At 45.3% G+C, this 17,560-nt stretch overlaps 1 long non-coding RNA gene across 3 annotated transcripts; it reads left to right on the top strand.

Moving 5' to 3' along the window:
• Positions 1–785: 785 nt before the first annotated feature.
• On the top strand, positions 786–16,131 carry LOC118010883. 3 transcript variants are annotated; one of them, XR_004679347.1, is made up of 4 exons: positions 786–1,079; positions 5,299–5,441; positions 8,156–8,394; positions 9,571–9,610. It is a non-coding gene; the product is annotated as an uncharacterized LOC118010883 (long non-coding RNA). The 3 variants fall into 3 exon arrangements; XR_004679404.1 differs by lacking the exons at positions 8,156–8,394; positions 9,571–9,610 and adding an exon at positions 15,771–16,131; XR_004679385.1 differs by lacking the exon at positions 9,571–9,610 and having other exon boundaries at positions 786–1,157; positions 8,156–8,502.
• The last annotated feature ends 1,429 nt before the right edge of the window (positions 16,132–17,560 follow it).

Genomic DNA, 17,560 nt, shown 5'->3' with positions numbered 1-17,560 from the left:
AGAAAAGAGATTGTGATATAGTGGGACAGAAGGACAAAGCTCTGTTGAAAAGTTGTTCCTTCTAGCTTTGAAAACAAAACAAAAAACAGAAACAGGGATATAGGAAAATTCTAAATGCCAAACAATGATAGGTTAATGCAGTGGTCCATGTCCATGTGGACAGGCTATTAACAGGATACTGTGTGATCATGGGTCCAACTGACAAAGTCTGCTTCATCAAATTTATAGTCAGGCTATTCCGAGGCTTTTCCACTATGCCTCTGCTTTGGCCTGCCTTTAGCATGAATTTTGCGAAATCAATTTGGTGAGAATCTCCCTAACCTTCATAACTGATCCAGTTGCTATTGCACCCTTGATGTTTGAGGCCTTGGCCATCCTCAGCAAGAATCCTATCTGACCAGTTAAGTAAGAATCTTCCTATCCTGAATTTTTCCTCTGAGTAATTTTTCATCCACTAACCCTCTCATTGTTGCAGCAAAATTTAAGGACGGAAGCGGGAGGTGCAAGGCTTTACGAAAATAGCCCTCTGCAAAGAAGGAAGTTCACTAAAACCGCCTCCGTGGAGGAGTAAATTTTATTTTCGACTGTGAGGCGCGGTTTTTTTCCAAACACGAAGGGCGGGGGAGCAGCGGAGTTGGGCGCAACTGTGGAGCGATGCTGCCACCAAATGGCCACAAGTTCACTGAGCGAAGGCAGAAGGTCCGGGAGGACATTCACAGCCGCAGCAGCGCACGGAAGTTCCGGGGCGGGAGTGCGGTGGCTGATGGGAATTGTGGCCATTTGCCTTAGGGTGGTACGGCCTTCGGCGCCCTCTTTCGTGCCCGTGGCCTGCATTTATGTTGTGGGCAGTTCCTTGTGGTCTCCGTGGTGGCGGGCATTACTGGGAAAATTGGGAACGAGGAGGAGGAGGATGCTAGTCCTCGGACCGATTCTAAGAGTCATCTAGAGGAGTAATGGGAAGGTGGACGAGCTTGGTCCCGTGTGGACGTGCGCACTAGTGGTGTACGGAATTGCCAAGACAGCTGTGTCGTCTATGCCTTCAAGCTATTTGGCGGAAAGTTTCTGCGTTCCTTTACTTTGTGGGTCGGGGCCTGGGTGCTTGAGTGGGAGAAAGGGAAAGCCGACTAGCCCTGGATCCCCTTTTAAGCGCGTCGTCCGTGAGTGTGTGTGTCTGTCCGTCTGTCTGTCCACCGACCCATCCAGTCATTCATGAAACAAATATTCATTGGACACCCGTTAAGTACCAGACACAGTTTTAGACCCTGGGGACCCAAAGACACTTAAGAATACGGGGGCCCTGTTCTCAGAGACCGTTCCTTCTAGTGGGTGGAGACAGAAAAATAAACAAATTACTGAGTTAATTTCAGATAGTGGTAAGTGACAGAAAATAAGACGGGGTGATAAGACATAAAGAAATGCGGTGGATGTGTACCCACTTTCACTGAGTGGTCAGATTTGGCTTCTTCAAAGAAATGACAGTTGAGGACATCGGGAGTGGTCCTGTATGGCTTTGATGACATTGATAAGGATAAAAGCTTCTTGGTTTCACATTGTTTCATGCCTTATTAATACAGAGGCTTAGATTAACACAAAATATAGATAATGTTTGCTGCTTCATTCCCTGCAGTAGCTCCTAGAATAGAAAATGCTGATAGAAGGGCTTGGTAGATCAGGACCAGGAAGTGCTGGCTCTAGAGCATGGACAACAAAAGCTGCTGGGTTAGGCCCTTGAGTGTTTAGGTTACAGACCTCTTTCCAGTGAACCCCAAAGCGTACAGAGGGTGGAGAAGCCTGGTTCCCTTCCTCTTTGTGGTTTGCCTTCCCTTCTGGTCTCCTTTCTCTGCGGGTCCTGGGATCTTATCCTTCCAGATTAGGTCACTTACGGGGCTTTGCTTTGCTGTAATGGAGGAGTAAGTCAGGGACTTGCAGTCCTATCAGTGGAATGCCAGTGGAATTTTAATTCCAGACAAGAGTTTGGAATGGGCCCATGGTACAGTAGGTCCTACGCAGTTTTGGAGGCTTTATAGACTCGGCACACGTGACTATGGCTGTGATATTTTAAGGGATCCTGTGGTTCAGCAGGAAGGTGAAACCATGTTGACAAGAGCATCACAACTTGAATGAGTGAATGAGTGCGTGTTCTGTGGTAGACAGCAATAGGATCCCCTCAGTTATTCTGGGTCTGGAGGAAAGAGGGGAGTTGAAAAGCTGCAGATCGTTGACTGGCTGAGGTTCTCCCCTTTGCGGAGGTGAGGTGCACAGTGAAAGGAATTTCTAAAAATAGGCCTTCAGAAAGAATGGCCACAATGAGTTCCAGAGTTTGTCCCGGAGGGCCTCTGCCTGAGAAAATTGGATCTGAGGCAAAAGAACTTGTAAATAGACAAAGCAAAGTGAATGGCCTGACTAGGTGGGCGTGGCGGGGGGGGGGGGCACAGGTTGCTTTAGTGTGCGGGAGATACTGTAAAGAGTACCTGATGCCCTGTTAGAGGGCAACTACACACTTGTGTTGAGTGGGAATATCCAGGACACCAGCTGGTTTTAGGCCAGGGTAGCAGCAAGTCTTTGCCCTGTTGTGTTGGATGGTGGGTGGCGGGTGACTATGATCTTCGGTTCTTTCCGTGATCAGCACCTGCCTTTTCTCCCAATACCGGCCATGACAGGATTCGTCCTCTATGTTCTGAGTACTGAGATTTAGGATCATCCATATTCTGCATATAATTTAGCTCCATTATTTTGGGGACAGAATTCCTTGCAGAGACAGGGGGGAAAAGGAGGTTAGAAGAGGACCAAATGTCTGCCATGGTATGTTCTGATCAACAACAAGAACAACAACAGTAATAATAATTGCCTACATCCGTTCAGGGTTTACCATGGGCTGGGCCCCATGCCAAGGGCCTTCTCCATATTCCCTCGTTGAATCTTAACAGTAACATGGAAACACTGGTACTCTATTTCCATTTTATATATGAGGAAACTAAGGCTTAGTTTAAGTGGCCTACCTGAGATTAAACAAATCAGCCATGGTTTCGATCCAGCTTTGTCTCTAGTCCATTTTTTTCTGAAAGTGTGGCCCCCAAAACAACAGCATCGGCCTCACCTGGCCATGCGTTAGAAATGCAAGGCCTCAGGCCCTGCCCGAGACCTACTGAATCAGAAACTCTGGGGTCCGGGCGCAGCCATCTGTGGCATAAATCACCTTTCAGGTGATTCTGACGCACGTGTGTAAAATACGGCACATGCTCGATGACTAAACTACTATTAAAGAGCACACATTGCTGGTTTCTTTGGCAGGTAGGACTGCTCGCCAGGAAGCTACCTGTTCACTATGTAAGAGGTCTGGGGTGTGTTCCTTACATTTATGGGAAATGAGGACAAGGAGAAAACAAATTGTATGTGACCAGTGACTGGGTTGGGGGTAGGAGGATGTTGAATGGGTGTTGTTGAATGCAGAGGATGCCCAGGCATCTCCATGGCCCTTTTTCTTTTCCTGAACTTCATGGAAAAGTTGACGAGTAACGTGGGCACCTAGAGGAGGTGGTATACCTGCAGCATATCCTTATTTGGGGCCAGGTAGATAGTACAGGGGTGTGGGATGCTGCTCCTTAAATGCCCGGCCCTCCTGGCCAAAGTGTTCCCAGAACTTTGCTTTTGTAGGTTCCAGCCCTTTAAGGCCTCTGTAGATTATGGAGGCGGGGGGCGGGTGGTAACCCGTATCCCAAACAATAGCTCTTGTAGTCACCACCACCAGGATATATCCCACTAATTATCAGCTATTGACTTATCCTCACCGAGTTTCAGTGGCTACACGAATCTCTGCTTTGGGGAGGGCCGATGGCAAGGGTGACTAGGAAGCACGGTGCTTGTGCAACTCCAGAAAGCCGGAAACCACAGGAAACCCAGGCGGGCCACCTGGTACTCATCAATTTCTCCATGAAGTTCAGGAAAATAAAAAGGGCCATGGAGATGGCCGACCACCGCTGTAGCTCACAGCAGCGCAGACAGAGAGAAGCCTCTGTGTAATTCTCCCGTGCTCCCTGCCAGGAGCTCAAAGGGGAGGACTCAGTACTGTGGTGGAATGTCCAGCCTCCCTGGCGTATGGAATTCAGGGAAAAGGGAGGCAGAGCATCTCCATCTGGTGGTGAAATGAAGGAGAACACTGCCTGGTGCACTAACTACATGGAGCCAGAGGGTCGGCTGACCAGCAGTAATGTGGTCCTAGATACAGTCTTCCAACCCTTGGGGAACTGGTGGGGAAGGCTGCCCCTCTAAGACCCATGGACCCAGGTACCCGGCTTCAGTATAGGTTGGTGGTGGAGGGGGCACGGGGAGGCCCTTTTGCCGGCTACTTTGCAGCCACAACTTCTAATTCCTCGGAAAATTGGGTAGACAGTGAGTCAAATGGCCTTATGGCCTCCCTTGAGTTTTCATTTGTCTGATAATGCTTTGTGTGGGGTTTGCTTATAGGCCCAAGTTTAAGTTTATTTCAGTCAGTATTTCCACCCTCCCTTGCATCTGATTTGCCATCAGCGAACCCGTAAGTAAGAAGATCTGAGGGAGGTCTCATCTGGAAGAAAAATCCATTCCATACATATATATATATATATATATATATATATATATATCCACATATATATATATGTGTATAGATACAAGTATATGTATGTGCACATATACATATATGTGTGTCGAGACATACACACAAATCTATAAATTTTATGTATTTATTTCAATCATCTAACATTAATATAGAATATTTAAATATAATAGTATAATATATAATTATACATAATAATATAATATAATTAATATAATCATATAATAACAGAACATATGTAATACGTAATGTGTAATATATGCAAAATGATGATATAATATAATTAATGTAATTATAATATATGTGATATGTTATATTTAATATGTGTGTATATATACATACGTAAAACAGGAGAATTTCTGTGTTTGTCTGGTTTAGAAGAAGAAGTTCCAACTTGGGGAAAGGGTATATACATTCCTGTTCTCTGACATGCTTAAACTTAGGGAGGTACTTAGAGAAGTCTTCCCTCTTCTAGTTGTAGCATGGCTCTTAGTCCCTCCATACCGGCATCAGGGTCTCAAACGGAGCACTTTGTAGGATCTGTAAATATTCATACAGCAGTTTGGACCAAGCAGGCCGGCAGGGCTTTGAAACTTGTTCATAAGCCAGTCCCTACTTATCCCCCACTGGTATAAGATGGTGGGGCTTACTGGTTTCCTTCTTCAGCCTCTGAATGCCCTTTCCTACTTGTCTCTCGCTTTCAGATTTGGGACAAATTGCCTAATGGTGTGAGCTCTTTCTCTGCAAGCAAACCTCAAAGTGCAGTCTTGCATAAGCTCGGAGTCCAGGAGAAATGTGTTCTAGCATGTCTTGGGCCCATCTCTGCTTCTTCAGCGCAACTGAGGAAGTAAGTGTAAACACAGATAACTGATTTCTTCACTCAGGCCTATCCCTACCGCCCTCTCCAGCCAGAGCAAACGTGTATTCACAGGCCAGAAGGCCAGCAAGAGCTACAGTTTTCTGACTGGATCATAAAGAGTGAACATTGTCTGATCTTGAACACCCAGTGCCACTAGTTAAACTAAAACACCTTTCCACAAGATACTTAGTTCCAATGCTCAAGCCACTTATTTTTCTCATGCCCCCATCCCCATCCACCCTTCTATTTCACAACTTATTTTCTCTCTTCAAACCTCCAACACTGTCTCTCCCATCCTCACTCTGAGCTGATGACCTCCCTTTCTAGTTCATTGAGAACACTGCAATAGGAGTCAACCCGAATCAACAAGTCCAAAATTGAGCTCCCCCATCTTCCCCTATGAACCTTCTTCAGCTGCAGTATTTTCCACTGCAGGGTAATGGCAACTCTATTCAATCAGTTGTTGTGCCATAGACTTGAGAGTGATCCCTCACTATGCTGCTGGACTCACCCCTCATTTTCAACCTGTCAGGAGAGCCCGTGAGGTCTTTGGAACAAAATATGCCCAGAATCTGACCGCTTCTCACCACCTCCACTACTAACATCCTGTGACAAGCCGCCATCGGTCCCCGCGCCGCACCCCCCCCCCCAACGCAGCATACTGAAACTGTTTCCTGACTTCTTTCTCTGCTTTACCCTCCCGCCCGCCACCCGCCACCCGCCACCCCCCTCCAAACTGGCCCACTGATAGTCAATCCGGCAGCCAGAATAATGCTATTACAACATATAATCAGATCATATAATGCCTCTGCTTAAAACCAACAGCTTTCATTGCCCTCAGGGTAGAGTAAGAGTCCTTAGAATTGCCTACAAGGCCATACGTGATGTGTCCACTAGTTACCTCTCTTACCTTATCTCGTAGTGCTCTCCTCCTTTCTCATTCCCCTTTGGCCACAGTGACCTTCTTACTGCTCCTAAAGAAGCGGCTTGGGCACCATCTATCTGTTCTTTCAGCCTGGAGCATCCTTTCCCCCAGATGTCTGCATGACTCCTTCCCTCATCTCTTTTATGTCTTTGATTAAATGTCACCTTTCAGTGTGGCTTACCCCTAAACATCCTATTTCAAATGCCCCTCCCCACCACACATACAATTCCCCTTTACCTTGTCTTATTTTGTTCTTTCAACACGTTATGTAATTTACTTCCTTATTATGATTGTCTGCTCGTCTCTGCCCACTAGAAAGCAAGCTCTTCAAAGCCAGGGTGGTGGTTGTGGCTGTTGTTTAGTATGTGTGTCTGATTGTTCACTGATTTGTCTCAAGAGTGACTGGCATGGAGGAGGTGCTCAATGAATGTTTGTTGCACGAGTAAATATCTATTACCAACATCCTCCGCGTTTACTCAATTTTTTTTTTTTTTTTTTGATCCGGGGAACAACGAGAGGGAGATGTTCATGTCCCCCACAAAATTATGTTTCCCTCAGTTTCCCCTTATGGTTGCACCATCATCAACGAAGTCCCAAGACAAAGAAAAATATTTCCAACACACGTAACAGGCAAAGGGTAAATAACTCTAAGGAACAGAAGCAGACGACAAATGGTGCACCGAACGGCGAAACAGACAAGCGAAGCAAACACAGTAGGGCACTCATGAATAAATGAACAGTGTTCACAAACACTTTGGTAGTGGTGGTGAGGGTAAGGAAACAAACTACTTTTGCTCAACTGTACCCACACTGAGAGTGTTGTAAAGAATATCTCCATGAATGTCGTTGCTGTACCTGGTGTTAGGAAAATGTTGAAGAGGAAGTTCACTCACTACACAGCAACCTCCCTAGGATGACTTATGGGAGAAACCTACCTCAGGGAAAAGCATGGTCATTCCTTCTGTGCGGTCATGCAGGTTTGACCTCAGGGATACCGTGACTCCTGCTGGCGATCACGGTTCCCTCTTTCCATTTAGGCAGCTTGAAAACGTAGATCGACATCTCCGGCCAACTGGCAGTAAATGTGTAGGACCTCATGGCATGTGCTTTGTGTTCAGATCAGTCATCTGATTAGACTTTCACATTTTAATTTGGCCTTGATTTCCTCACCCAATATATCTATTAAAACTCTGATTTTCTTTGGCATTGATGTACTTTGTAAGCTGTGTGATTCCTCAGCTCAAAGCCTGCCAATGGCTTCTGATCTCACCCAGAGTAAAAGCCCAGTCCTTGGCCTGGAAAGACTCTACCAGATTTAATTCCTGGCTAATTCTCTGGCCTCCTCTTCCCTTCACGCACTCTACCCTAGTCAAACTGGAGCCAGCTTATGCTTTTAATAAAATCTTCTGTTTCTGGGGTGATTGAACCCCATGATGTGTGACCACAGCCGTAGACTTTTTTTTTTTTTTTTTTAACCCAGCTTTTGATGGCGAAGCATGATGGCTCTCCAAGCCTGCTTATGCCTTGTTCATGCCAACATTTGAATGAAGCTTATCTGTCAGTCATATCCTATCTATCTATCTATATCTAAATTACATGTTATGCATTTCTGCAGATCTTCACATGTGCTTTAACGTGTATATATATATATATATATATATATATACACGTTATATATATAGAAGATATAGATATAGATATATATAGATCGCTACACTTTCCACCAATAGCGTCGCTGGTGTACCTGTCTGGTCAATGCTAAATTCTTGTTCTACAGCTCACCCTCTGAGAAGAAATACGGTCACCAGCCACACCACCGAGACCGTTAGATTGGTGATGACAACTACCTTCCATCTTAGCGCATCCACATTGCCTGCCAGAAAAAGAAACTCTGAGCCTATTTACTGGGGCCTCACTAGACAACAACAATCATCATCCTTATGGTCATTTATCTCTGGCTTTTTCTGTCCATGTGAGTCCACCGAACTTCCAAGGCTCCCTCCTCCAGCCCATCCGGTACGACCGTCCCCTCCCTACTTGGATAATTTCCCACAACGTGCACTGCTAACCCAGGATGGGGAAGTGGAGTATATGCAATACAAGAGAGGCTAGACTTTCGGGGCACCTGGGTGGCTCAGTCTTGTTAAGCGGCTGCCTTCGGCTCAGGTCATGATCCCAGAGTCCTGGGATCGAGCCCCACATCGGGCTCCCTGCTCAGCGGGAAGCCTGCTTCTCCCTCTCTCACTCCCCCTGCTTGTGTTCCCGCCGTCGCTGTCTCTGTCTCTGTCAAATAAATAAATAAAATCTTAAAAAAAAGAGAGAGAGAGAGAGAGAGGCTAGACTTTCAATGGCACTGTGGCACTTCCAATAGGTCAAAACATTCTAATGAGCGAATCCTTGGAAATCCAGGCCTCTGGAAATCCATGGTATGGGATTTCATCAATTTGGAGGTGCACAGGAAAGCCAGTGGGGCACAAATAGTTTGAGGGTCATGAATTATTACGTGACGGTTCAGGGTCAAGGCCCAGAGGTTTCTCTCTCTTGCTTCCTTTCACCTCAGGGAATGGCCTCAGGCAATGCCTCTGGAGCTAGTTCACTCAGTCTTCTCTGACCAGCAGTGCCAGCCCTTCCTTCCAGATCTTGTTCTTGTGTTGAACCCACCATGTGGACTTGACATCCTCACCAGAGAAAACTTGGAAAGTTGGGGAAAGTTAGCAGAATGAATTAAAAGATCAACCATAATTCCACAACCAATGTATAACCACTCTTTGTTCTTAATTTACTCCCCACTGGTCTCTTTCCTATGGGAGTAAGATAATGTAGACTGTAACCCACTACCATGAGATTCAGTGGTGTCCCCTGCTGCACTCCAGACATTGCTGAGCACGTGTAAAGATCTGCAGAAACGGCCTTCCTGCCCCCTGGCCACACACCCATCCTTCACGGGAAAAAGACACTTACCCCAACATTAGTCAGGCAATAAAAAAAAAAAAAATTAAAAAAAATTATTTATTTTTTTAAAGTTTTCATTTAAATTCCGGTGAGTGGACATGCAGTGTAATACTAGTTTCAGGTGTCCAATATTGTGGTTCAGCCCTCTCATACAACACCCAGTGCTCATCACAACAAGTGCCCTTGTTAATACCCATCACTCATATTTTTTTTAAAGATTTTTATTTATTTATTTGACAGAGAGATAGAAGAGCACAAGCAGAGGGAGTGGCAGAGGGAGAGGGAGAAGCAGGCTCTGCACTGAGCAGGAACCCGATGCGGGACTCGATCCCAGGACCCTGAGATCATGACCTGAGCCGAAGGCAGACGCTTAACCATCTGAGCCACCCAGGCGCCCTACCCATCACTCATTTAACCCACCCACCCCCACACCCCCCACCTCCCTTCTGGTAACCATCAGCTTGTTCTTTACAGTTAAGAGTCTGTTTTTCGGTTAGGCAATAAAAACAAAACAAAAAAAAAAGAAATTTAGTCACAGTGAGATATCATTTCTTTTTCTATCAGAGGACTATTTGGTTTAGGGACGGAAAAGGATACTAGGAAATGACATCCTAAGGAACAGAGAACCAGGAAGTCTGGCCTGGGCCACTAACAGCACTGTGGCTGTTTGAGGGAAGTGGTGCTATGCCTTACTCAGGTTTGTCCCCTGGCCCAGTTCCCATGGGATCAGCTAGGAATCCAATGAGGGGCTGAGAGTAAAAACTGAAAGAGTTGTTTCCATAACAAGAGTTATGAAGCAGTGCCAATCACTCAGCACAGGCCAAACGGCTCCCTTTCATGGTGGGTGACCACCATGTGCAACTGGTGGGCCTGTGGTCAGACCACAGGATGCCCCTGTGCCAGCAAGCCCCACAGGAGCCACTCTCAGAGAAATCTGCTGGTGATACCTGGGTCCAGAGCCCCAGAATCTTTTGTAGATGTGGCTGAATAAAAACAGGGTTAACACCAGGTCAGCAGAACAGGCTCACCACCAATCTCATCCCTGCCTCTTCTCTGGATGCTCCAGAACTCCTAGCAAGCTCTGCATCAACGTATTCAGCCGCTCCAGCCAGGGTGTGTGATGGCCACTGAGGTTATCACCAGGCTTGGGCATGGACAGGCTTGATGGTATATCCTGACATAAGATTCCTTATCCTCACCCAAGAATGGAATGGAATGGAATGAAATGGAATGACAAAGGAGATCTGAAACATGGGCATGGGGCAGGCTTCAGAGGGCTCTGAGTAAAGAATTGATCCAAGTCCTAAATGACCAAATTGTTCTGATCATTTAGGGAAACACACACACACACACACACACACACACAACTGAAACAAAAACTTTACCACATTTCTAGCTGAGAAAATTTAGAGATGGGGCTTGGATTATCAAGTGGTAATACCATTAGAAACTGTTTTATGTTTCTATAAAGAATGTTCTGTGATTATAAGAAAGCAAAAAAGGAAAGAAGGAGCAGAGGTAGAGGAGCAGAGAGAGGGAGGGAGGAGGGAGAGAGAAACAGAGAGACAGAGACACACACACAGAGGATACAGACAAAGGAAGGAAAGAAGGGAAAGAGAAAAAAGTGACTATGTATAGAGACCAGCCATGGGCTTAGTTCAGTTTTCTTTTTGAAACCCATGGCTGCTGCCTCTAAAGCCCAAAGTCCTGATGATAACATTCTGGTATTGTGCTTGCTTAGTGAAGCTTTCAGAGCTTCCCTTGAGGAAAAGTTATGACCCACTGCAGCAAGACAGGCATGACTGGGGTCTACGCCCAACCAATGTGACAGCCCTAGTTCACCGTAGCACCAGGAAGTTGCAGCTAGACCCACAAGTACCATGCCTAACTTGTGCCTATTTCTCCCCTTCATTGCCCCAGGCTTCCCTCTCTGGTAGCAGGTGTGGAACAAAGGAAACTTTGCCAAGAAAAAAAAAAAAAAAAGAATCTCAGAGCGTCAGTCTGAGCTATGTCTGGAAAGTCCATGGCATTCTGAATGATTAAGAATTTACTGAGCATTTACTAGGCTCCAGGCCTTGTGCTAAGAGTTCCTATGTTCACTCATTATGTAATGCCATCATCAAAACAACCAAGCGAAGCAAGTGTGACTATTACCTCCACTTTTTTAAATTTAATTTTATTATGTTATGTCAATCACCATACATTACATCATTAGTTTTTGAGGTAGTGTTCCATGAGTCATTGTTTGCGTATAACACCCAGTGCTTCATTCACTACGTGCCCTCTTTAATACCCACCACCAGGCTAACCCATCCCCCCACCCCCCTCCCCCCTAGAACCCTCAGTTTGTTTCTCAGAGTCCATAGTCTCTCGTGGTTCATCTCCTCCTCCGATTTCCCCCTCTTCATTTTTCCCTTCCTACTATTTCTCCTTCTTCTCCTCCTCCTCCTCCTCCTCCTCCTCCTCCTCCTCCTCCTCCTTCTTCTTCTTCTTCTTCTTCAACATACAATGTATTGTTTCAGAGGTACAGGTCTGTGATTCATCAGTCTTACACAATTCACAGCGCTCACCATAGCACATACCCTCCCCAATGTCCATCACCCAGCTACCCCATCCCTCCCCCCCACCACTCCAGAATCCCTCAGTTTGTTTCCTGAGATTAAGAATTCCTCATATCAGTGAGATCATATGATACATGTCTTTCTCTGATTGACTTATTTCGCTCAGCATAATACCCTCTAGTTCCATCCACACGTTGTTGCAAATGACAAGATTTCGGGTTTTTTTTTTTTTGATGGCTGCATAATATTTCATTGTATATATATATACCACATCTTCTTTATCCATTCATCTGTTGATGGACGTCTTGGCTCTCTCCATAGTTTGGCTCCACTTTTGAAGTGAGGAAACCAAGGCTCTGTGAGCTTTAGAAACCTGCCTAATGTCACACAGATAAGAAAATTCAGGTGCCTCTGAAATACAAGATGACATACATTAACCACAAACCATCATGGCCCTGAGACTGAAGAGGGGAATAAGGTTGGTAATTTCCAAGGAGGAGGTGATTTTTACATCTGACCTGATTTCAAATCCCTTTGAAGGGAGGCACCTTCTCTCTTAAACATCTACTCACAGACACACACACACACATGCGTGCGCACACACACACGCGCGCGCGCACACACACACACACACACACTGACTGGTATGGGGCAGTCTGAGTCCCATGTGATCCAGATTCTGCAGTTCACAGAATGATTATTTCCTTACCCTTATTCATGAACAATATTAAATCAACATTCCCAGAATTTTCTTGGAAACTTAATGCATCAGAAGCTCCCAACGTGGGGCGCCTGTGTGGTTCAGTTGTTAAGCGTCTGCCTTCGGCTGGGGTCATGATCCCAGGGTCCTGGGATCGAGCCCCACATGGGGCTCCCTGCTCCACGGGAAGCCTGCTTCTCCCTCTCCCACTCCCTCTGCTTGTGTTCCCTCTCTCGCTGTGTCTCTCTCTGTCAAATAAATAAGATCTTAAAAAAATAATTAATTAAAAAATAATAATAAAAAAAGGAGAAGCTCGGAACTTAGCCCCAAATGTGTTCACTTCAGTTGAGCTGATTCCACCATCCCCCAAGGATAGCTCAGAACCCTTCTCTGTCTTCCCATAATGCCCTGGATGTATTGTTATCGATCCATTCATCCAACAAATAACCATGGAACTCCTCTAATACAGGTCAGCCGCTGTATTACTCCATGGAATCTCTATCATTCCAATCACTACTATCTTTTTTTTTTTTTTTTTAGTGATCAGTTTCCATGTAACCATATCTCTCACTAGGATGAGTGCCTTGTGAGAAGGTACCCTGCATTATTCACTCTTATATCCCTAGGGCTTAGCCACATATGGGCACACCTCTGAGTAGGTTATCAACAAATACTGGAGATTGAATGAAAAATTTCATGAGGTATCTACTGCCTGTGAAAAATTAGGAAGACAAAGAGGGTCAGCATGTCAAGGGGTATGGAGGGTGGAATGGAATATCCTGACTGCACATAGGGACAAAGGGAGGTGTCCTCCTTTCTGAGCATGTGCACTGGAGAATCATGCCTCTTCATGGGACCCATGTTCAGAAAATGGTGGCACAAGCATGATGAACGGGAGAGGTCTCGGGGTGCGTCGTCACAGAGGTTACTCTCGTTCACTCTTGGTCCCTTCCACGCAGCTGCAAGAATTCTTCCCGATTTAGTTCCAGTCTTGGCTAGTCTCATAGGTGGTTGGTCAACTACTGCAAAACAGACTCAGAACTCAATCAAATTAGCCAGAGTTTCTTTAGGGTAGAATGATCAAACATCTGCTGATGTGTCGGCTTCACTTTCAGTTTGTCCCTTGTTGTTGTTGTTGTTGTTTCTGGACAAGGAGCCTGAATTGTCTCTTGGTCCCTGGTATAGTATTCAGGGATCGTGCAGGCCTTCTGACTTTAAGTTGTGCTGCTGGTGGCAGCAGGGAGCAGCCCCTCCTTTCTTCATACAGCTACTGATTAATAGTAAATAAATCATAGTTTTCATGAACTGAGCAGCTTTTCTAAATCAGGTTTCACACTACATCATTCATCTCAGAATAACGCTACAAGTTGAGTATGCTGCTTCATTTAATATTTGAAAAAGAGAAAGAGGGAGGGAGGGAGAGGGGGAGGGAGAGGGACCCTGTACAAAAACAGTAGATGGAGGAATTAAGACTTGATTCAAGGTCCAAGTTCATCACTGATTGGTATTATGGATATTACATGGTGTTTCTTGAGTTTTCCTTCCTGAGAAGCAAATCTGTTCATCAGCAACCAAAGAGCAGTAGCTGGAGTCCATGGCCAGCCTCGCAGCACTATCTTATCACAGCAACCCTGGGAACACTAGAGCTACTTTTGATGGTAAGGGGGCAGGATGGAGGTGAGACTGTGGACATGACACAAAGCTGAGAGGGACTTATGGAGGCTAGTGAATGGTTGCACCTGTGTTTCAGTGAGGGAGAGGTAGTGGTGGTGTCGATGTCACGATGTCAACCCTTTCTGGCCACTGCAACCCAAGACAGAGCAAGATTTTCAGGGACTTGTGAGTCCCTGTGTCAAAAGGAACAAAAGGAACGCAGTGCCTTGGGCGTCACCTCCTGTAACAACTGTGTCAGATGGCCAGGACGGCATCTTAAGGGGCCGGTGTACTTCCTCCCGACCACAAAACAGTCCTGGAATATGATCACCCCACTCACATGCGACAGCTTCAGCAAGATGGCACCAACCATCTCTTTTACCTGGCCCTTGCTACATTTTGTAAATCAGGTTTTCTGTTTTCACGGAACACTCTCTCACGTGATTTCTGACCACAGCCCCGGTTGTTTTTGTTTTTGTTTTTGTTTTTTTCCCTCTCAACTTTTAGTCACAAGTTTCGAGGTCAGTCGAATTTGCTTTCCTGTCTTTAGTCCAATAGCCAAACAGTCCATGAGAACCACACCCCTGAATACTATCTGCCTATTTAGCTGCTCGATTCCTGTTTCATATCTCAGTGACCTCATTGTCCCAGGACACCCTACCTCATACCATTTATGGCTTCTAGCCCGTCTGCATGAATTGGACTCTTCGTTCCTTTTTTTTTTTTTTTTAATGAGATGCACTTTGCCACATGTTAATATATTTATTTGTTTAAGACTTTATTTATTTAAGACTATTTATTTGGGGGGGGGGCATGAGCAGGGAGAGGGGAAGAGGGAGAGGGAGAGAGAGAAGCAGACTCCCCGCTGAGTGTGGAGCCCGATGCGGGGCTCCATTCTAGGACCCTGAGATCATGACCTGAGCCAAAGTCAGATGCTGAATGGACTGAGCCACCACCCAGGCACCCCCAACAATACATTTATTATACCGGTTGCACAGATGTTTGACAGTAACGTGTATTACAGAATTGTTGGGTTCAGGGCTCAGAATTTATCCATTAAGTCAAGTTTGTTCACATGTTCAAAACTTCTACTAAATTCTTATTAAGTTATTGGCTGTTTGAACAGTTAACCGCTGAGAGACATGTTAAAATATTCCACTATTTTACTGGATTTGTCCATTTCTGCTTGTAATTCTTTCAATTTTTGCTTTATGTATTTTGAGGCTGTGTTACAGTTAGGTTTCTGGGACAAGTTCCAATCTGGGACAGCATCCTGGTGTCACTGTTGCACTCCCTCCTGACCATAGAACACACCCTGTGGACTCAGTCACTCAAGATGTCATCTCTAACATCCTGTCTTGGCATGAAACACACTTACTATAAGATGAGTCAACCCCTGTGGGTATTATGAACCACACCTATCACAGAAAACACTTTTATTATCCAGATTTTATATTTTCACGGTAGACTAACTTACATGGTTTCTGACCATACTCCTATTTTTCCTCCCAACTTTTAATGACCAGTTGCAAGGTCCTTCGAGTTTGTCTTCCCATCTAATCCGACAGCCACCAAGACCACGTGATCCATATTTTTAAGGAGTTTCTACATGGCTTTACCACCTGCAAATAGCAGCACTCACCCAACTGCCTTGCCAATGACAAACATATTTGAAAACCGAAGATGCTTTCCTTACAGGTAAGATGCCTTCTTCCTACCCTATGGCACCGTAGCTCCAGCAATTATAGCTTTCATTTCCTCCACACCCCTGTCATCCCTGACATTACCGATACCTCAGCACCTTAATCAGGACTGGTGATGCCTTTGGCTCTACCCATGGCATGTCCACATTACCTGTCTTAGAAGGAAGCTGAAGGTCAACTCAGTGGTGCCCTTCCAGAAAAGAGAATCATCCCAGTTGAACTTCCATCTCCATTTTTCTTACCCCACACCAAAAGGTCTTTCTTCAATATAGTTCTTTTTTTTTTTTTTTTAAAGATTTTATTTATTTATTTGAGAGAGAGACACAGCGAGAGAGGGAACACAAGCAGGGGGAGTGGGAGAGGGAGAAGCAGGCTTCCCGCTGAGTAGGGAGCCCGATGTGGGGCTCGATCCCAGGACCCTGGGATCATGACCTGACCTGAAGGCAGACGCTTAATGACTGAGCCACTCAGGCAACCCTCTTCAATATAGTTCTTAAAGTCCACCAACTCTCCCCTCTTAGGTACTATCTTTTGTTCCTGGCCCACTCCTCTTTCCCTTATTTTAATAGCCAGCTGCCTTGAGTCCATCTGAAACAATAGGTGTGAGTGCAAAGGCCGATGCTTATTTTGATAGCTCTGCCTGGCCTGGCAACGGGAAAGGCTCTGGATGACAGTTTTGTCTCCTGCTGTTTGAGGGTACCGATCTTCCAATCTTGTGAGGACCCCAATTCCTGCTCCGTGAGAGTATCTAAGGCTGTGAATATTTGAGCAGCGAGAAGTTCCCTGGTTAAAAAAAAAGTAAAATAATTCTAACAAACCATGTGCATAGTATACATAATAATAATAATAAGTTTTTTTTTTAATTTAAAGGCAAGTAATGTGCCCAAAGTATTAGATAAAGCGAATTACGTAAGTGCTTTCTCAGGTAAAAGGTCAGTTGTGTTTCTTAAGATTCTATTCCTATTCGGTTGTTATGTACAGATTTGGCCATCATCGTGAGCCTACCCTTCCACTTTACTGTTGTCTACTGACCTCCTGGTCAGGCCTCCACATTCACTAACGTCCAGCATCCGTGCGGATGACCCATCTTACATTCAAACCTCTGGGTTACGTACAGACTGCTATCCTTGCAGAATCATGTCCTCTAGTTTTAGCTATTCCCTGAAAACGTCCCTCCATCTCCTTTAGATCGGTTCTCCCTTTCCTCTGAGCTGCTGTGCAGGACTTCTAAGACACTCTTCTCAGGACAAGACTTTTAACACATTCCCTCTTGCTCTCAGCTGCCTTCTCATGCTTCATAGAGAAAACAGAACGCTTCTGGAGGGAACACCTCAATTTCCTCTTTCTGCTACCTGTCTTCATTCAGTTTCTCTGGACATACACCCAGCTCACCCTCCAGGACAGTCTTTTCTATAAGGCCAATTCCCCAGCAAGCACATTTAAGTCTCTCTAAACCTAAAATAATAATTTTAAAAAGTCCCTGAGCTTCCTCAGAAAATTAAAAAATATAATCTCACTTCTGGGTGTAAATCCCAAAGAATTGAAAACAGGGTGTCAAAGTGCTATTTTCACACCCATGTTCATAGCAACATTACTCATGATAGCCAAAAGGT

The sequence above is a fragment of the Mirounga leonina genome, unplaced genomic scaffold (assembly GCF_011800145.1).
Source record: "Mirounga leonina isolate KUSES-001 unplaced genomic scaffold, KU_Mleo_1.0 Mir_101152, whole genome shotgun sequence".
Classification (NCBI taxonomy): Eukaryota; Metazoa; Chordata; class Mammalia; order Carnivora; family Phocidae; genus Mirounga; species Mirounga leonina.
This window is presented reverse-complemented; position numbering and strand designations above follow the sequence as displayed.